The 22,484-nt window shown below is 50.1% G+C and overlaps 1 protein-coding gene across 2 annotated transcripts in view; it reads right to left on the bottom strand.

The window, feature by feature from the left end:
- Positions 1 to 22,484, bottom strand: part of PLP1 (proteolipid protein 1) — a 177,389-nt gene that overhangs the window by 41,914 nt on the left and 112,991 nt on the right. The window lies entirely within an intron of this gene.

The raw sequence follows: 22,484 nt of genomic DNA, 5'->3' as shown, positions 1-22,484 counted from the left end.
GGACTCCTGCGCCACACTGCAACTAATAAACTCTACCTGTCACAAAAATTACTCTGTAAACAGAGGGGGGCTACTAAGGGGGCTCTCATAAATAGTGGGGGCTACTAAGAGGGCCATGATACAGTGTGAGGGCTACTAAGGGAGCCATAATACAGTGTGAGGGCTACTAAGGGAGCCATGATACAGTGTGAGGGCTACTAAGGGAACCATGATACAGTGTGAGGGCTACTAAGGGAGCCATGATACAGTGTGAGGGCTACTAAGGGAACCATGATACAGTGTGAGAGCTACTAAGGGAGCCATGATACAGAGTGAGAGCTACTAAGGGAGCCATGATACAGAGTGAGGGCTACTAAGGGAGCCATGATACAGTGTGAGGGCTACTAAGGGAGCCATGATACAGTGTGAGGGCTACTAAGGGAGCCATGATACAGTGTGAGGGCTACTAAGGGAACCATGATACAGTGTGAGGGCTACTAAGGGAGCCATGATACAGTGTGAGGGCTACTAAGGGAACCATGATACAGTGTGAGGGCTACTAAGGGAGCCATGATACAGTGTGAGGGCTACTAAGGGAACCATGATACAGTGTGAGGGCTACTAAGGGAACCATGATACGATGTGAGAGCTACTAAGAGAGCCATGATACAGAGTGAGGGCTACTAAGGGAACCATGATACAGTGTGAGGGCTACTAAGGGAGCCATGATACAGTGTGAGGGCTACTAAGGGAGCCATGATACAGTGTGAGAGCTACTAAGAGAGCCATAATACAGTGTGAGGGCTACTAAGGGAGCCATGATACAGTGTGAGAGCTACTAAGGGAGCCATGATACAGTGTGAGAGCTACTAAGGGAACCATGATACAGTGTGAGGGCTACTAAGGGAGCCATGATACAGTGTGAGGGCTACTAAGGGAGCCATGATACAGTGTGAGGGCTACTAAGGGAGCCATGATACAGTGTGAGGGCTACTAAGGGAGCCATGATACAGTGTGAGGGCTACTAAGGGAGCCATGATACAGTGTGAGAGCTACTAAGGGAGCCATGATACAGTGTGAGGGCTACTAAGGGAGCCATGATACAGTGTGAGGGCTACTAAGGGAACCATGATACAGTGTGAGGGCTACTAAGGGAGCCATGATACAGTGTGAGGGCTACTAAGGGAGCCATGATACAGTGTGAGGGCTACTAAGGGAGCCATGATACAGTGTGAGGGCTACTAAGGGAGCCATGATACAGTGTGAGGGCTACTAAGGGAGCCATGATACAGTGTGAGGGCTACTAAGGGAGCCATGATACAGTGTGAGGGCTGCTAAGGGAGCCATGATACAGCGTGAGGGCTACTAAGGGAGCCATGATACAGTGTGAGAGCTACTAAGGGAGCCATGATACAGTGTGAGGGCTACTAAGAGAGCCATGATACAGTGTGAGAGCTACTAAGGGAGCCATGATACAGTGTGAGAGCTACTAAGGGAGCCATGATACCGTGTGAGGGCTACTAAGGGAGCCATGATACAGTGTGGGGGCTACTAAGGGAGCCATGATACAGTGTGAGAGCTACTAAGGGAGCCATGATACAGTGTGAGGGCTACTAAGACAGCCATGATACAGTGTGGGGGCTACTAAGGGAGCCATGATACAGTGTGAGAGCTACTAAGGGAGCCATGATACAGTGTGAGGGCTACTAAGGGAGCCATGATACAGTGTGGGGGCTACTAAGGGAGCCATGATACAGTGTGAGAGCTACTAAGGGAGCCATGATACAGTGTGGGGGCTACTAAGGGAGCCATGATACAGTGTGAGGGCTACTAAGGGTACCATGATACAGTGTGAGGGCTACTAAGGGAGCCATGATACAGTGTGAGAGCTACTAAGGGAGCCATGATACAGCGTGAGGGCTACTAAGGGAGCCATGATACAGCGTGAGAGCTACTAAGGGAGCCATGATACAGTGTGAGAGCTACTAAGGGAGCCATGATACAGTGTGAGGGCTACTAAGGGAGCCATGATACAGTGTGACGGCTACTAAGGGAGCCATGATACAGCGTGAGGGCTACTAAGGGAGCCATGATACAGTGTGAGAGCTACTAAGGGAGCCATGATACAGCGTGACGGCTACTAAGGGAGCCATGATACAGCGTGAGGGCTACTAAGGGAGCCATGATACAGTGTGAGGGCTACTAAGGGAGCCATGATACAGTGTGAGGGCTACTAAGGGAACCATGATACAGTGTGAGAGCTACTAAGGGAGCCATGATACAGTGTGACGGCTACTAAGGGAGCCATGATACAGCGTGAGGGCTACTAAGGGAGCCATGATACAGTGTGAGGGCTACTAAGGGAGCCATGATACAGTGTGAGGGCTACTAAGGGAGCCATGATACAGCGTGAGAGCTACTAAGGGAGCCATGATACAGTGTGACGGCTACTAAGGGAGCCATGATACAGCGTGAGGGCTACTAAGGGAGCCATGATACAGTGTGAGGGCTACTAAGAGAGCCATGATACAGTGTGAGGGCTACTAAGGGAGCCATGATACAGTGTGAGAGCTACTAAGGGAGCCATGATACAGTGTGAGGGCTACTAAGGGAGCCATGATACAGTGTGAGGGCTACTAAGGGAGCCATGATACAGTGTGAGGGCTACTAAGGGAACCATGATACTGTGTGATGGCTACTAAGGGAGCCATGATACAGAGTGAGGGCTACTAAGGGAACCATGATACAGTGTGAGGGCTACTAAGGGAACCATGATACAGTGTGAGAGCTACTAAGGGAGCCATGATACAGTGTGAGGGCTACTAAGTTAGCCATGATACAGAGTGAGGGCTACTAAGGGAGCCATGATACAGTGTGAGGGCTACTAAGGGAACCATGATACAGTGTGAGAGCTACTAAGGGAGCCATGATACAGTGTGAGGGCTACTAAGGGAGCCATGATACAGAGTGAGGGCTACTAAGGGAGCCATGATACAGTGTGAGGGCTACTAAGGGAGCCATGATACAGAGTGAGGGCTACTAAGGGAGCCATGATACAGCGTGAGAGCTACTAAGGGAGCCATGATACAGAGTGAGGGCTACTAAGGGAGCCATGATACAGTGTGAGGGCTACTAAGTTAGCCATGATACAGAGTGAGGGCTACTAAGGGAGCCATGATACAGTGTGAGGGCTACTAAGGGAACCATGATACAGTGTGAGGGCTACTAAGGGAGCCATAATACAGCGTGAGGGCTACTAAGGGAGCCATGATACAGCGTGAGGGCTACTAAGGGAGCCATGATACAGCGTGAGGGCTACTAAGGGAACCATGATACAGCGTGAGAGCTACTAAGGGAGCCATAATACAGTGTGAGGGCTACTAAGGGAGCCATGATACAGCGTGAGAGCTACTAAGGGAACCATGATACAGTGTGATGGCTACTAAGGGAGCCATGATACAGTGTGAGAGCTACTAAGGGAGCCATGATACAGTGTGAGGGCTACTAAGGGAGCCATGATACAGTGTGAGAGCTACTAAGGGAGCCATGATACAGTGTGAGGGCTACTAAGGGAGCCATGATACAGCGTGAGAGCTACTAAGGGAGCCATAATACAGTGTGAGGGCTACTAAGGGAGCCATGATACAGCGTGAGAGCTACTAAGGGAACCATGATACAGTGTGAGGGCTACTAAGGGAGCCATGATACAGTGTGAGAGCTACTAAGGGAGCCATGATACAGTGTGAGGGCTACTAAGGGAGCCATGATACAGCGTGAGAGCTACTAAGGGAGCCATAATACAGTGTGAGGGCTACTAAGGGAGCCATGATACAGCGTGAGAGCTACTAAGGGAACCATGATACAGTGTGAGGGCTACTAAGGGAGCCATGATACAGTGTGAGAGCTACTAAGGGAGCCATGATACAGTGTGAGGGCTACTAAGGGAGCCATGATACAGTGTGAGAGCTACTAAGGGAGCCATGATACAGTGTGAGGGCTACTAAGGGAGCCATGATACAGTGTGAGGGCTACTAAGGGAGCCATGATACAGTGTGAGAGCTACTAAGGGAGCCATGATACAGTGTGAGGGCTACTAAGGGAGCCATGATACAGCGTGAGGGCTACTAAGGGAACCATGATACCGTGTGAGGGCTACTAAGGGATCCATGATACAGTGTGAGGGCTACTAAGGGAACCATGATACAGAGTGAGGGCTACTAAGGGAGCCATGATACAGAGTGAGGGCTACTAAGGGAGCCATGATACAGTGTGAGGGCTACTAAGGGAGCCATGATACAGTGTGAGGGCTACTAAGGGAGCCATGATACAGTGTGAGGGCTACTAAGGGAACCATGATACAGTGTGAGGGCTACTAAGGGAGCCATGATACAGTGTGAGGGCTACTAAGGGAACCATGATACAGTGTGAGGGCTACTAAGGGAGCCATGATACAGTGTGAGGGCTACTAAGGGAACCATGATACAGTGTGAGGGCTACTAAGGGAACCATGATACGATGTGAGAGCTACTAAGAGAGCCATGATACAGAGTGAGGGCTACTAAGGGAACCATGATACAGTGTGAGGGCTACTAAGGGAGCCATGATACAGTGTGAGGGCTACTAAGGGAGCCATGATACAGTGTGAGAGCTACTAAGAGAGCCATAATACAGTGTGAGGGCTACTAAGGGAGCCATGATACAGTGTGAGAGCTACTAAGAGAGCCATGATACAGTGTGAGAGCTACTAAGGGAACCATGATACAGTGTGAGGGCTACTAAGGGAGCCATGATACAGTGTGAGGGCTACTAAGGGAGCCATGATACAGTGTGAGGGCTACTAAGGGAGCCATGATACAGTGTGAGGGCTACTAAGGGAGCCATGATACAGTGTGAGGGCTACTAAGGGAGCCATGATACAGTGTGAGAGCTACTAAGGGAGCCATGATACAGTGTGAGGGCTACTAAGGGAGCCATGATACAGTGTGAGGGCTACTAAGGGAACCATGATACAGTGTGAGGGCTACTAAGGGAGCCATGATACAGTGTGAGGGCTACTAAGGGAGCCATGATACAGTGTGAGGGCTACTAAGGGAGCCATGATACAGTGTGAGGGCTACTAAGGGAGCCATGATACAGTGTGAGGGCTACTAAGGGAGCCATGATACAGTGTGAGGGCTGCTAAGGGAGCCATGATACAGCGTGAGGGCTACTAAGGGAGCCATGATACAGTGTGAGAGCTACTAAGGGAGCCATGATACAGTGTGAGGGCTACTAAGAGAGCCATGATACAGTGTGAGAGCTACTAAGGGAGCCATGATACAGTGTGAGAGCTACTAAGGGAGCCATGATACCGTGTGAGGGCTACTAAGGGAGCCATGATACAGTGTGGGGGCTACTAAGGGAGCCATGATACAGTGTGAGAGCTACTAAGGGAGCCATGATACAGTGTGAGGGCTACTAAGACAGCCATGATACAGTGTGGGGGCTACTAAGGGAGCCATGATACAGTGTGAGAGCTACTAAGGGAGCCATGATACAGTGTGAGGGCTACTAAGGGAGCCATGATACAGTGTGGGGGCTACTAAGGGAGCCATGATACAGTGTGAGAGCTACTAAGGGAGCCATGATACAGTGTGGGGGCTACTAAGGGAGCCATGATACAGTGTGAGGGCTACTAAGGGTACCATGATACAGTGTGAGGGCTACTAAGGGAGCCATGATACAGTGTGAGAGCTACTAAGGGAGCCATGATACAGCGTGAGGGCTACTAAGGGAGCCATGATACAGCGTGAGAGCTACTAAGGGAGCCATGATACAGTGTGAGAGCTACTAAGGGAGCCATGATACAGTGTGAGGGCTACTAAGGGAGCCATGATACAGTGTGAGGGCTACTAAGGGAGCCATGATACAGTGTGACGGCTACTAAGGGAGCCATGATACAGCGTGAGGGCTACTAAGGGAGCCATGATACAGTGTGAGAGCTACTAAGGGAGCCATGATACAGCGTGACGGCTACTAAGGGAGCCATGATACAGCGTGAGGGCTACTAAGGGAGCCATGATACAGTGTGAGGGCTACTAAGGGAGCCATGATACAGTGTGAGGGCTACTAAGGGAACCATGATACAGTGTGAGAGCTACTAAGGGAGCCATGATACAGTGTGACGGCTACTAAGGGAGCCATGATACAGCGTGAGGGCTACTAAGGGAGCCATGATACAGTGTGAGGGCTACTAAGGGAGCCATGATACAGTGTGAGGGCTACTAAGGGAGCCATGATACAGCGTGAGAGCTACTAAGGGAGCCATGATACAGTGTGACGGCTACTAAGGGAGCCATGATACAGCGTGAGGGCTACTAAGGGAGCCATGATACAGTGTGAGGGCTACTAAGAGAGCCATGATACAGTGTGAGGGCTACTAAGGGAGCCATGATACAGTGTGAGAGCTACTAAGGGAGCCATGATACAGTGTGAGGGCTACTAAGGGAGCCATGATACAGTGTGAGGGCTACTAAGGGAGCCATGATACAGTGTGAGGGCTACTAAGGGAACCATGATACTGTGTGATGGCTACTAAGGGAGCCATGATACAGAGTGAGGGCTACTAAGGGAACCATGATACAGTGTGAGGGCTACTAAGGGAACCATGATACAGTGTGAGAGCTACTAAGGGAGCCATGATACAGTGTGAGGGCTACTAAGTTAGCCATGATACAGAGTGAGGGCTACTAAGGGAGCCATGATACAGTGTGAGGGCTACTAAGGGAACCATGATACAGTGTGAGAGCTACTAAGGGAGCCATGATACAGTGTGAGGGCTACTAAGGGAGCCATGATACAGAGTGAGGGCTACTAAGGGAGCCATGATACAGTGTGAGGGCTACTAAGGGAGCCATGATACAGAGTGAGGGCTACTAAGGGAGCCATGATACAGCGTGAGAGCTACTAAGGGAGCCATGATACAGAGTGAGGGCTACTAAGGGAGCCATGATACAGTGTGAGGGCTACTAAGTTAGCCATGATACAGAGTGAGGGCTACTAAGGGAGCCATGATACAGTGTGAGGGCTACTAAGGGAACCATGATACAGTGTGAGGGCTACTAAGGGAGCCATAATACAGCGTGAGGGCTACTAAGGGAGCCATGATACAGTGTGAGGGCTACTAAGGGAGCCATGATACAGCGTGAGGGCTACTAAGGGAACCATGATACAGCGTGAGAGCTACTAAGGGAGCCATAATACAGTGTGAGGGCTACTAAGGGAGCCATGATACAGCGTGAGAGCTACTAAGGGAACCATGATACAGTGTGATGGCTACTAAGGGAGCCATGATACAGTGTGAGAGCTACTAAGGGAGCCATGATACAGTGTGAGGGCTACTAAGGGAGCCATGATACAGTGTGAGAGCTACTAAGGGAGCCATGATACAGTGTGAGGGCTACTAAGGGAGCCATGATACAGCGTGAGAGCTACTAAGGGAGCCATAATACAGTGTGAGGGCTACTAAGGGAGCCATGATACAGCGTGAGAGCTACTAAGGGAACCATGATACAGTGTGAGGGCTACTAAGGGAGCCATGATACAGTGTGAGAGCTACTAAGGGAGCCATGATACAGTGTGAGGGCTACTAAGGGAGCCATGATACAGCGTGAGAGCTACTAAGGGAGCCATAATACAGTGTGAGGGCTACTAAGGGAGCCATGATACAGCGTGAGAGCTACTAAGGGAACCATGATACAGTGTGAGGGCTACTAAGGGAGCCATGATACAGTGTGAGAGCTACTAAGGGAGCCATGATACAGTGTGAGGGCTACTAAGGGAGCCATGATACAGTGTGAGAGCTACTAAGGGAGCCATGATACAGTGTGAGGGCTACTAAGGGAGCCATGATACAGTGTGAGGGCTACTAAGGGAGCCATGATACAGTGTGAGAGCTACTAAGGGAGCCATGATACAGTGTGAGGGCTACTAAGGGAGCCATGATACAGCGTGAGGGCTACTAAGGGAACCATGATACCGTGTGAGGGCTACTAAGGGATCCATGATACAGTGTGAGGGCTACTAAGGGAACCATGATACAGCGTGAGGGCTACTAAGGGAACCATGATACAGTGTGAGGGCTACTAAGGGAGCCATAATACAGTGTGAGGGCTACTAAGGGAACCATGATACAGTGTGAGGGCTACTAAGGGAGCCATGATACAGTGTGAGGGCTACTAAGGGAGCCATGATACAGTGTGAGGGCTACTAAGGGAGCCATAATACAGTGTGAGGGCTACTAAGAGAACCATGATACAGTGTGAGGGCTACTAAGGGAGCCATGATACAGTGTGAGGGCTACTAAGGGAGCCATAATACAGTGTGAGGGCTACTAAGAGAGCCATGATACAGTGTGAGGGCTATTAAGGGAACCATGATACAGCGTGAGGGCTACTAAGGGAGCCATGATACAGCGTGAGGGCTACTAAGGGAACCATGATACAGCGTGAGGGCTACTAAGGGAGCCATGATACAGTGTGAGGGCTACTAACGGAGCCATGATACAGTGTGAGGGCTACTAAGGGAGCCATGATACAGTGTGAGGGCTACTAAGGGAGCCATGATACAGTGTGAGGGCTACTAAGGGAGCCATGATACAGTGTGAGGGCTACTAAGGGAGCCATGATACAGTGTGAGGGCTGCTAAGGGAGCCATGATACAGCGTGAGGGCTACTAAGGGAGCCATGATACAGTGTGAGAGCTACTAAGGGAGCCATGATACAGTGTGAGGGCTACTAAGACAGCCATGATACAGTGTGGGGGCTACTAAGGGAGCCATGATACAGTGTGAGAGCTACTAAGGGAGCCATGATACAGTGTGGGGGCTACTAAGGGAGCCATGATACAGTGTGAGAGCTACTAAGGGAGCCATGATACAGTGTGAGGGCTACTAAGACAGCCATGATACAGTGTGGGGGCTACTAAGGGAGCCATGATACAGTGTGAGAGCTACTAAGGGAGCCATGATACAGTGTGAGAGCTACTAAGGGAGCCATGATACAGTGTGAGGGCTACTAAGACAGCCATGATACAGTGTGGGGGCTACTAAGGGAGCCATGATACAGTGTGAGGGCTACTAAGGGAGCCATGATACAGTGTGAGAGCTACTAAGGGAGCCATGATACAGTGTGAGGGCTACTAAGGGAGCCATGATACAGAGTGAGGGCTACTAAGGGAGCCATGATACAGTGTGAGAGCTACTAAGAGAGCCATGATACAGTGTGAGGGCTACTAAGGGAGCCATGATACAGCGTGAGAGCTACTAAGGGAGCCATGATACAGTGTGAGAGCTACTAAGGGAGCCATGATACAGTGTGAGGGCTACTAAGGGAGCCATGATACAGTGTGAGGGCTACTAAGGGAGCCATGATACAGTGTGACGGCTACTAAGGGAGCCATGATACAGCGTGAGGGCTACTAAGGGAGCCATGATACAGTGTGAGAGCTACTAAGGGAGCCATGATACAGTGTGACGGCTACTAAGGGAGCCATGATACAGCGTGAGGGCTACTAAGGGAGCCATGATACAGTGTGAGGGCTACTAAGGGAGCCATGATACAGTGTGAGGGCTACTAAGGGAACCATGATACAGTGTGAGAGCTACTAAGGGAGCCATGATACAGTGTGACGGCTACTAAGGGAGCCATGATACAGCGTGAGGGCTACTAAGGGAGCCATGATACAGTGTGAGGGCTACTAAGGGAGCCATGATACAGTGTGAGGGCTACTAAGGGAGCCATGATACAGCGTGAGAGCTACTAAGGGAGCCATGATACAGTGTGAGGGCTACTAAGGGAGCCATGATACAGTGTGACGGCTACTAAGGGAGCCATGATACAGCGTGAGGGCTACTAAGGGAGCCATGATACAGTGTGAGGGCTACTAAGAGAGCCATGATACAGTGTGAGGGCTACTAAGGGAGCCATGATACAGTGTGAGAGCTACTAAGGGAGCCATGATACAGTGTGAGGGCTACTAAGGGAGCCATGATACAGTGTGAGGGCTACTAAGGGAGCCATGATACAGTGTGAGGGCTACTAAGGGAACCATGATACTGTGTGATGGCTACTAAGGGAGCCATGATACAGAGTGAGGGCTACTAAGGGAACCATGATACAGTGTGAGGGCTACTAAGGGAACCATGATACAGTGTGAGAGCTACTAAGGGAGCCATGATACAGTGTGAGGGCTACTAAGTTAGCCATGATACAGAGTGAGGGCTACTAAGGGAGCCATGATACAGTGTGAGGGCTACTAAGGGAACCATGATACAGTGTGAGAGCTACTAAGGGAGCCATGATACAGTGTGAGGGCTACTAAGGGAGCCATGATACAGAGTGAGGGCTACTAAGGGAGCCATGATACAGTGTGAGGGCTACTAAGGGAGCCATGATACAGAGTGAGGGCTACTAAGGGAGCCATGATACAGCGTGAGAGCTACTAAGGGAGCCATGATACAGAGTGAGGGCTACTAAGGGAGCCATGATACAGTGTGAGGGCTACTAAGTTAGCCATGATACAGAGTGAGGGCTACTAAGGGAGCCATGATACAGTGTGAGGGCTACTAAGGGAACCATGATACAGTGTGAGAGCTACTAAGGGAGCCATGATACAGTGTGAGGGCTACTAAGGGAGCCATGATACAGTGTGAGGGCTACTAAGGGAGCCATGATACAGAGTGAGGGCTACTAAGGGAGCCATGATACAGCGTGAGAGCTACTAAGGGAGCCATGATACAGTGTGAGGGCTACTAAGGGAACCATGATACAGTGTGAGAGCTACTAAGGGAGCCATGATACAGTGTGAGGGCTACTAAGGGAGCCATGATACAGAGTGAGGGCTACTAAGGGAGCCATGATACAGTGTGAGGGCTACTAAGGGAACCATGATACAGTGTGAGGGCTACTAAGGGAGCCATAATACAGCGTGAGGGCTACTAAGGGAGCCATGATACAGCGTGAGAGCTACTAAGGGAGCCATGATACAGTGTGAGGGCTACTAAGGGAACCATGATACAGCGTGAGAGCTACTAAGGGAGCCATAATACAGTGTGAGGGCTACTAAGGGAGCCATGATACAGCGTGAGAGCTACTAAGGGAACCATGATACAGTGTGAGGGCTACTAAGGGAGCCATGATACAGTGTGAGAGCTACTAAGGGAGCCATGATACAGTGTGAGGGCTACTAAGGGAGCCATGATACAGTGTGAGAGCTACTAAGGGAGCCATGATACAGTGTGAGGGCTACTAAGGGAGCCATGATACAGCGTGAGAGCTACTAAGGGAGCCATAATACAGTGTGAGGGCTACTAAGGGAGCCATGATACAGCGTGAGAGCTACTAAGGGAACCATGATACAGTGTGAGGGCTACTAAGGGAGCCATGATACAGTGTGAGAGCTACTAAGGGAGCCATGATACAGTGTGAGGGCTACTAAGGGAGCCATGATACAGCGTGAGAGCTACTAAGGGAGCCATAATACAGTGTGAGGGCTACTAAGGGAGCCATGATACAGCGTGAGAGCTACTAAGGGAACCATGATACAGTGTGAGGGCTACTAAGGGAGCCATGATACAGTGTGAGAGCTACTAAGGGAGCCATGATACAGTGTGAGGGCTACTAAGGGAGCCATGATACAGTGTGAGAGCTACTAAGGGAGCCATGATACAGTGTGAGGGCTACTAAGGGAGCCATGATACAGTGTGAGGGCTACTAAGGGAGCCATGATACAGTGTGAGAGCTACTAAGGGAGCCATGATACAGTGTGAGGGCTACTAAGGGAGCCATGATACAGCGTGAGGGCTACTAAGGGAACCATGATACCGTGTGAGGGCTACTAAGGGATCCATGATACAGTGTGAGGGCTACTAAGGGAACCATGATACAGCGTGAGGGCTACTAAGGGAACCATGATACAGTGTGAGGGCTACTAAGGGAGCCATGATACAGTGTGAGGGCTACTAAGAGAGCCATAATACAGTGTGAGGGCTACTAAGAGAACCATGATACAGTGTGAGGGCTACTAAGGGAGCCATGATACAGTGTGAGGGCTACTAAGGGAGCCATAATACAGTGTGAGGGCTACTAAGAGAGCCATGATACAGTGTGAGGGCTATTAAGGGAACCATGATACAACGTGAGGGCTACTAAGGGAGCCATGATACAGCGTGAGGGCTACTAAGGGAACCATGATACAGTGTGAGGGCTACTAAGGGAGCCATGATACAGTGTGAGGGCTACTAAGGGAGCCATAATACAGTGTGAGGGCTACTAAGGGAACCATGATACAGTGTGAGGGCTACTAAGGGAGCCATAATACAGAGTGAGGGCTACTAAGGGAGCCATGATACAGCGTGAGGGCTACTAAGGGAACCATGATACAGTGTGAGGGCTACTAAGGGAGCCATAATGCAGTGTGAGGGCTACTAAGGGAGCCATGATACAGAGTGAGGGCTACTAAGGGAGCCATGATACAGTGTGAGGGCTACTAAGGGAACCATGATACAGCGTGAGGGCTACTAAGGGAGCCATGATACAGTGTGACGGCTACTAAGGGAACCATGATACAGTGTGAGGGCTACTAAGGGAGCCATGATACGATGTGGGGGCTACTAAGGGAGCCATGATACAGTGTGAGGGCTACTAAGGGATCCATGATACAGTGTGAGGGCTACTAAGGGAACCATGATACAGCGTGAGGGCTACTAAGGGAACCATGATACAGTGTGAGGGCTACTAAGGGAGCCATGATACAGTGCGAGGGCTACTAAGGGAGCCATGATACAGTGTGAGGGCTACTAAGGGAACCATGATACAGTGTGAGGGCTACTAAGGGAGCCATGATACAGTGTGAGGGCTATTAAGGGATCCATGATACAGTGTGAGAGCTACTAAGGGAGCCATGATACAGTGTGAGGGCTACTAAGGGAGCCATGATACAGTGTGAGGGCTATTAAGGGATCCATGATACAGCGTGAGGGCTACTAAGGGAACCATGATACAGTGTGAGGGCTACTAAGGGAGCCATGATACAGCGTGAGGGCTACTAAGGGAGCCATGATACAGTGTGAGGGCTACTAAGGGAGCCATGATACAGTGTGAGGGCTTCTAAGGGATCCATGATACAGTGTGAGGGCTACTAAGGGAGCCATGATACAGTGTGAGGGCTACTAAGGGAGCCATGATACAGTGTGAGGGCTACTAAGGGAGCCATGATACAGCGTGAGGGCTACTAAGGGAACCATGATACAGCGTGAGGGCTACTAAGGGAGCCATGATACAGTGTGAGGGCTACTAAGGGAACCATGATACAGTGTGAGGGCTACTAATGGAGCCATGATAGAATGTGGGGGCTACTAAGGGAGCCATGAAACAGTGTGAGGGCTACTAAGGGAGCCATGATACAGTGTGAGGGCTACTAAGGGAGCCATGATACAGCGTGAGGGCTACTAAGGGAACCATGATACCGTGTGAGGGCTACTAAGGGAACCATGATACAGTGTGAGGGTACTAAGGGAGCCATGATACAGCGTGAGGGCTACTAAGGGAGCCATGATACAGTGTGAGGGCTACTAAGGGAGCCATGATACAGTGTGAGGGCTTCTAAGGGATCCATGATACAGTGTGAGGGCTACTAAGGGAGCCATGATACAGTGTGAGGGCTACTAAGGGAGCCATGATACAGTGTGAGGGCTACTAAGGGAGCCATGATACAGTGTGACGGCTACTAAGCGAGCCATGATACAGTGTGAGGGCTACTAAGGGAGCCATGATACAGTGTGAGGGCTACTAAGGGAGCCATGATACAGTGTGAGGGCTACTAAGACAGCCATGATACAGTGTGAGGGCTACTAAGGGAACCATGATACAGTGTGAGGGCTACTAAGGGAGCCATGATACAGTGTGAGGGCTACTAAGGGAGCCATGATACAGTGTGAGGGCTACTAAGGGAGCCATGATACAGTGTGAGGGCTACTAAGGGAACCATGATACAGTGTGAGGGCTACTAAGACAGCCATGATACAGTGTGAAGGCTACTAAGGGAACCATGATACAGTGTGAGGGCTACTAAGGGAGCCATGATACAGTGTGAGGGCTACTAAGGGAACCATGATACAGTGTGAGGGCTACTAAGACAGCCATGATACAGTGTGAGGGCTACTAAGGGAACCATGATACAGTGTGAGGGCTACTAAGGGAGCCATGATACAGTGTGAGGGCTACTAAGGGAACCATGATACAGTGTGAGGGCTACTAAGACAGCCATGATACAGTGTGAGGGCTACTAAGGGAACCATGATACAGTGTGAGGGCTACTAAGACAGCCATGATACAATGTGAGGTCTACTAAGGGAACCATGATACAGTGTGAGGGCTACTAAGGGAACCATGATACAGTGTGAGGGCTACTAAGACAGCCATGATACAGTGTGAGGGCTACTAAGGGAACCATGATACAGTGTGAGGGCTACTAAGGGAGCCATGATACAGTGTGAGGGCTACTAAGGGAACCATGATACAGTGTGAGGGCTACTAAGACAGCCATGATACAGTGTGAGGGCTACTAAGGGAACCATGATACAGTGTGAGGGCTACTAAGGGAGCCATAATACAGAGTGAGGGCTACTAAGGGAACCATGATACAGTGTGAGGGCTACTAAGAGAGCCATGATACAGTGTGAGGGCTACTAAGGGAACCATGATACAGTGTGAGGGCTACTAAGAGAGCCATGATACAGTGTGAGGGCTACTAAGGGAACCATGATACAGTGTGAGGGCTACTAAGACAGCCATGATACAGTGTGAGGGCTACTAAGGGAACCATGATACAGTGTGAGGGCTACTAAGGGAGCCATAATACAGAGTGAGGGCTACTAAGGGAACCATGATACAGTGTGAGGGCTACTAAGGGAACCATGATACAGTGTGAGGGCTACTAAGGGAACCATGATACAGTGTGAGGGCTACTAAGGGAACCATGATACAGTGTGAGGGCTACTAAGGGAACCATGATACAGTGTGAGGGCTACTAAGGGAACCATGATCCAGTGTGAGGGCTACTAAGGGAACCATGATACAGTGTGAGGGCTACTAAGAGAGCCATGATACAGTGTGAGGGCTACTAAGGGAACCATGATACAGTGTGAGGGCTACTAAGACAGCCATGATACAGTGTGAGGGCTACTAAGGGAACCATGATACAGTGTGAGGGCTACTAAGGGAGCCATAATACAGAGTGAGGGCTACTAAGGGAACCATGATACAGTGTGAGGGCTACTAAGGGAACCATGATACAGTGTGAGGGCTACTAAGGGAACCATGATACAGTGTGAGGGCTACTAAGGGAACCATGATACAGTGTGAGGGCTACTAAGGGAACCATGATACAGTGTGAGGGCTACTAAGGGAGCCATAATACAGTGTGAGGGCTACTAAGGGATCCATGATACAGTGTGAGGGCTACTAAGGGAACCATGATACAGCGTGAGGGCTACTAAGGGAACCATGATACAGTGTGAGGGCTACTAAGAGAGCCATGATACAGTGTGAGGGCTATTAAGGGAACCATGATACAGCGTGAGGGCTACTAAGGGAGCCATGATACAGTGTGAGAGCTACTAAGGAAGCCATGATACAGTGTGACGGCTACTAAGGGAGCCATGATACAGTGTGAGGGCTACTAAGGGAACCATGATACAGTGTGAGGGCTACTAAGGGAGCCATGATACAGTGTGAGGGCTACTAAGGGAACCATGATACAGCGTGAGGGCTACTAAGGGAGCCAAGATACAGTGTGAGGGCTACTAAGGGAGCCATGATACAGTGTGAGGGCTACTAAGGGAGCCATGATACAGTGTGAGGGCTATTAAGGGAACCATGATACAGCGTGAGAGCTACTAAGGGAGCCATGATACAGTGTGAGGGCTACTAAGGGAGCCATGATACAGTGTGAGGGCTACTAAGGGAGCCATGATACAGCGTGAGGGCTACTAAGGGAACCATGATACAGCGTGAGGGCTACTAAGGGAGCCATGATACAGTGTGAGGGCTACTAAGGGAGCCATGATACAGTGTGAGGGCTACTAAGGGAGCCATGATACAGTGTGAGGGCTACTAAGGGAACCATGATACAGTGTGAGGGCTACTAAGGGAGCCATGATACAGTGTGAGGGCTATTAAGGGATCCATGATACAGTGTGAGAGCTACTAAGGGAGCCATGATACAGTGTGAGGGCTACTAAGGGAGCCATGATACAGTGTGAGGGCTATTAAGGGATCCATGATACAGCGTGAGGGCTACTAAGGGAGCCATGATACAGTGTGAGGGCTACTAAGGGAGCCATGATACAGCGTGAGGGCTACTAAGGGAGCCATGATACAGTGTGAGGGCTACTAAGGGAGCCATGATACAGTGTGAGGGCTTCTAAGGGATCCATGATACAGTGTGAGGGCTACTAAGGGAGCCATGATACAGTGTGAGGGCTACTAAGGGAGCCATGATACAGCGTGAGGGCTACTAAGGGAGCCATGATACAGCGTGAGGGCTACTTAGGGAACCATGATACAGCGTGAGGGCTACTAAGGGAGCCATGATACAGTGTGAGGGCTACTAAGGGAACCATGATACAGTGTGAGGGCTACTAAGGGAGCCATGATACAATGTGGGGGCTACTAAGGGAGCCATGATACAGTGTGAGGGCTACTAAGGGAGCCATGATACAGTGTGAGGGCTACTAAGGGAGCCATGATACAGCGTGAGGGCTACTAAGGGAACCATGATACCGTGTGAGGGCTACTAAGGGAACCATGATACAGTGTGAGGGCTACTAAGGGAGCCATGATACAGCGTGAGGGCTACTAAGGGAGCCATGATACAGTGTGAGGGCTACTAAGGGAGCCATGATACAGTGTGAGGGCTTCTAAGGGATCCATGATACAGTGTGAGGGCTACTAAGGGAGCCATGATACAGTGTGAGGGCTACTAAGGGAGCCATGATACAGTGTGAGGGCTACTAAGGGAGCCATGATACAGTGTGAGGGCTACTAAGCGAGCCATGATACAGTGTGAGGGCTACTAAGGGAGCCATGATACAGTGTGAGGGCTACTAAGGGAGCCATGATACAGTGTGAGGGCTACTAAGACAGCCATGATACAGTGTGAGGGCTACTAAGGGAACCATGATACAGTGTGAGGGCTACTAAGGGAGCCATGATACAGTGTGAGGGCTACTAAGGGAGCCATGATACAGTGTGAGGGCTACTAAGGGAGCCATGATACAGTGTGAGGGCTACTAAGGGAACCATGATACAGTGTGAGGGCTACTAAGACAGCCATGATACAGTGTGAGGGCTACTAAGGGAACCATGATACAGTGTGAGGGCTACTAAGGGAACCATGATACAGTGTGAGGGCTACTAAGGGAGCCATGATACAGTGTGAGGGCTACTAAGGGAACCATGATACAGTGTGAGGGCTACTAAGACAGCCATGATACAGTGTGAGGGCTACTAAGGGAACCATGATACAGTGTGAGGGCTACTAAGGGAGCCATGATACAGTGTGAGGGCTACTAAGGGAACCATGATACAGTGTGAGGGCTACTAAGACAGCCATGATACAGTGTGAGGACTACTAAGGGAACCATGATACAGTGTGAGGGCTACTAAGACAGCCATGATACAATGTGAGGTCTACTAAGGGAACCATGATACAGTGTGAGGGCTACTAAGACAGCCATGATACAGTGTGAGGTCTACTAAGGGAACCATGATACAGTGTGAGGGCTACTAAGACAGCCATGATACAGTGTGAGGGCTACTAAGGGAACCATGATACAGTGTGAGGGCTACTAAGGGAGCCATAATACAGTGTGAGGGCTACTAAGGGAACCATGATACAGTGTGAGGGCTACTAAGAGAGCCATGATACAGTGTGAGGGCTACTAAGGGAACCATGATACAGTGTGAGGGCTACTAAGACAGCCATGATACAGTGTGAGGGCTACTAAGGGAACCATGATACAGTGTGAGGGCTACTAAGGGAACCATGATACAGTGTGAGGGCTACTAAGGGAACCATGATACAGTGTGAGGGCTACTAAGGGAACCATGATACAGTGTGAGGGCTACTAAGGGAACCATGATACAGTGTGAGGGCTACTAAGGGAACCATGATACAGTGTGAGGGCTACTAAGGGAACCATGATACAGTGTGAGGGCTACTAAGAGAGCCATGATACAGTGTGAGGGCTACTAAGGGAACCATGATACAGTGTGAGGGCTACTAAGACAGCCATGATACAGTGTGAGGGCTACTAAGGGAACCATGATACAGTGTGAGGGCTACTAAGGGAGCCATAATACAGAGTGAGGGCTACTAAGGGAACCATGATACAGTGTGAGGGCTACTAAGGGAACCATGATACAGTGTGAGGGCTACTAAGGGAACCATGATACAGTGTGAGGGCTACTAAGGGAACCATGATACAGTGTGAGGGCTACTAAGGGAACCATGATACAGTGTGAGGGCTACTAAGGGAGCCATAATACAGTGTGAGGGCTACTAAGGGATCCATGATACAGTGTGAGGGCTACTAAGGGAACCATGATACAGCGTGAGGGCTACTAAGGGAACCATGATACAGTGTGAGGGCTACTAAGAGAGCCATGATACAGTGTGAGGGCTATTAAGGGAACCATGATACAGCGTGAGGGCTACTAAGGGAGCCATGATACAGTGTGAGAGCTACTAAGGAAGCCATGATACAGTGTGACGGCTACTAAGGGAGCCATGATACAGTGTGAGGGCTACTAAGGGAACCATGATACAGTGTGAGGGCTACTAAGGGAGCCATGATACAGTGTGAGGGCTACTAAGGGAACCATGATACAGCGTGAGGGCTACTAAGGGAGCCAAGATACAGTGTGAGGGCTACTAAGGGAGCCATGATACAGTGTGAGGGCTACTAAGGGAGCCATGATACAGTGTGAGGGCTATTAAGGGAACCATGATACAGCGTGAGAGCTACTAAGGGAGCCATGATACAGTGTGAGGGCTACTAAGGGAGCCATGATACAGTGTGAGGGCTACTAAGGGAGCCATGATACAGCGTGAGGGCTACTAAGGGAACCATGATACAGCGTGAGGGCTACTAAGGGAGCCATGATACAGTGTGAGGGCTACTAAGGGAGCCATGATACAGTGTGAGGGCTACTAAGGGAGCCATGATACAGTGTGAGGGCTACTAAGGGAACCATGATACAGTGTGAGGGCTACTAAGGGAGCCATGATACAGTGTGAGGGCTATTAAGGGATCCATGATACAGTGTGAGAGCTACTAAGGGAGCCATGATACAGTGTGAGGGCTACTAAGGGAGCCATGATACAGTGTGAGGGCTATTAAGGGATCCATGATACAGCGTGAGGGCTACTAAGGGAGCCATGATACAGTGTGAGGGCTACTAAGGGAGCCATGATACAGCGTGAGGGCTACTAAGGGAGCCATGATACAGTGTGAGGGCTACTAAGGGAGCCATGATACAGTGTGAGGGCTTCTAAGGGATCCATGATACAGTGTGAGGGCTACTAAGGGAGCCATGATACAGTGTGAGGGCTACTAAGGGAGCCATGATACAGTGTGAGGGCTACTAAGGGAGCCATGATACAGCGTGAGGGCTACTAAGGGAACCATGATACAGCGTGAGGGCTACTAAGGGAGCCATGATACAGTGTGAGGGCTACTAAGGGAACCATGATACAGTGTGAGGGCTACTAAGGGAGCCATGATACAATGTGGGGGCTACTAAGGGAGCCATGATACAGTGTGAGGGCTACTAAAGGAGCCATGATACAGTGTGAGGGCTACTAAGGGAGCCATGATACAGCGTGAGGGCTACTAAGGGAACCATGATACCGTGTGAGGGCTACTAAGGGAACCATGATACAGTGTGAGGGCTACTAAGGGAGCCATGATACAGCGTGAGGGCTACTAAGGGAGCCATGATACAGTGTGAGGGCTACTAAGGGAGCCATGATACAGTGTGAGGGCTTCTAAGGGATCCATGATACAGTGTGAGGGCTACTAAGGGAGCCATGATACAGTGTGAGGGCTACTAAGGGAGCCATGATACAGTGTGAGGGCTACTAAGGGAGCCATGATACAGTGTGAGGGCTACTAAGCGAGCCATGATACAGTGTGAGGGCTACTAAGGGAGCCATGATACAGTGTGAGGGCTACTAAGGGAGCCATGATACAGTGTGAGGGCTACTAAGACAGCCATGATACAGTGTGAGGGCTACTAAGGGAACCATGATACAGTGTGAGGGCTACTAAGGGAGCCATGATACAGTGTGAGGGCTACTAAGGGAGCCATGATACAGTGTGAGGGCTACTAAGGGAGCCATGATACAGTGTGAGGGCTACTAAGGGAACCATGATACAGTGTGAGGGCTACTAAGACAGCCATGATACAGTGTGAGGGCTACTAAGGGAACCATGATACAGTGTGAGGGCTACTAAGGGAACCATGATACAGTGTGAGGGCTACTAAGGGAGCCATGATACAGTGTGAGGGCTACTAAGGGAACCATGATACAGTGTGAGGGCTACTAAGACAGCCATGATACAGTGTGAGGGCTACTAAGGGAACCATGATACAGTGTGAGGGCTACTAAGGGAGCCATGATACAGTGTGAGGGCTACTAAGGGAACCATGATACAGTGTGAGGGCTACTAAGACAGCCATGATACAGTGTGAGGACTACTAAGGGAACCATGATACAGTGTGAGGGCTACTAAGACAGCCATGATACAATGTGAGGTCTACTAAGGGAACCATGATACAGTGTGAGGGCTACTAAGACAGCCATGATACAGTGTGAGGTCTACTAAGGGAACCATGATACAGTGTGAGGGCTACTAAGACAGCCATGATACAGTGTGAGGGCTACTAAGGGAACCATGATACAGTGTGAGGGCTACTAAGAGAGCCATGATACAGTGTGAGGGCTACTAAGGGAACCATGATACAGTGTGAGGGCTAATAAGGGAGCCATAATACAGTGTGAGGGCTACTAAGGGAACCATGATACAGTGTGAGGGCTACTAAGGGAACCATGATACAGTGTGAGGGCTACTAAGGGAACCATGATACAGTGTGAGGGCTACTAAGACAGCCATGATACAGTGTGAGGGCTACTAAGGGAACCATGATACAGTGTGAGGGCTACTAAGAGAGCCATGATACAGTGTGAGGGCTACTAAGGGAACCATGATACAGTGTGAAGGCTACTAAGGGAGCCATAATACAGTGTGAGGGCTACTAAGGGAACCATGATACAGTGTGAGGGCTACTAAGGGAACCATGATACAGTGTGAGGGCTACTAAGGGAGCCATAATACAGTGTGAGGGCTACTAAGGGAACCATGATACAGTGTGAGGGCTACTAAGGGAACCATGATACAGTGTGAGGGCTACTAAGGGAGCCATAATACAGTGTGAGGGCTACTAAGGGAACCATGATACAGTGTGAGGGCTACTAAGAGAGCCATGATACAGTGTGAGGGCTACTAAGGGAACCATGATACAGTGTGAGGGCTACTAAGACAGCCATGATACAGTGTGAGGGCTACTAAGGGAACCATGATACAGTGTGAGGGCTACTAAGGGAGCCATAATACAGAGTGAGGGCTACTAAGGGAACCATGATACAGTGTGAGGGCTACTAAGAGAGCCATGATACAGTGTGAGGGCTACTAAGGGAACCATGATACAGTGTGAGGGCTACTAAGAGAGCCATGATACAGTGTGAGGGCTACTAAGGGAACCATGATACAGTGTGAGGGCTACTAAGACAGCCATGATACAGTGTGAGGGCTACTAAGGGAACCATGATACAGTGTGAGGGCTACTAAGGGAGCCATAATACAGAGTGAGGGCTACTAAGGGAACCATGATACAGTGTGAGGGCTACTAAGGGAACCATGATACAGTGTGAGGGCTACTAAGGGAACCATGATACAGTGTGAGGGCTACTAAGGGAACCATGATACAGTGTGAGGGCTACTAAGGGAACCATGATACAGTGTGAGGGCTACTAAGGGAACCATGATACAGTGTGAGGGCTACTAAGGGAACCATGATACAGTGTGAGGGCTACTAAGAGAGCCATGATACAGTGTGAGGGCTACTAAGGGAACCATGATACAGTGTGAGGGCTACTAAGACAGCCATGATACAGTGTGAGGGCTACTAAGGGAACCATGATACAGTGTGAGGGCTACTAAGGGAGCCATAATACAGAGTGAGGGCTACTAAGGGAACCATGATACAGTGTGAGGGCTACTAAGGGAACCATGATACAGTGTGAGGGCTACTAAGGGAACCATGATACAGTGTGAGGGCTACTAAGGGAACCATGATACAGTGTGAGGGCTACTAAGGGAACCATGATACAGTGTGAGGGCT

This window comes from Phyllobates terribilis, unplaced genomic scaffold, assembly GCF_046119375.1.
Source record: "Phyllobates terribilis strain yellow unplaced genomic scaffold, ASM4611937v1 Scaffold_7__3_contigs__length_470593459, whole genome shotgun sequence".
Lineage (NCBI taxonomy): Eukaryota > Metazoa > Chordata > Amphibia > Anura > Dendrobatidae > Phyllobates > Phyllobates terribilis.
Note: the sequence above shows the minus strand (reverse complement) of the source record. Positions and strands in the feature narration are given on the sequence as shown.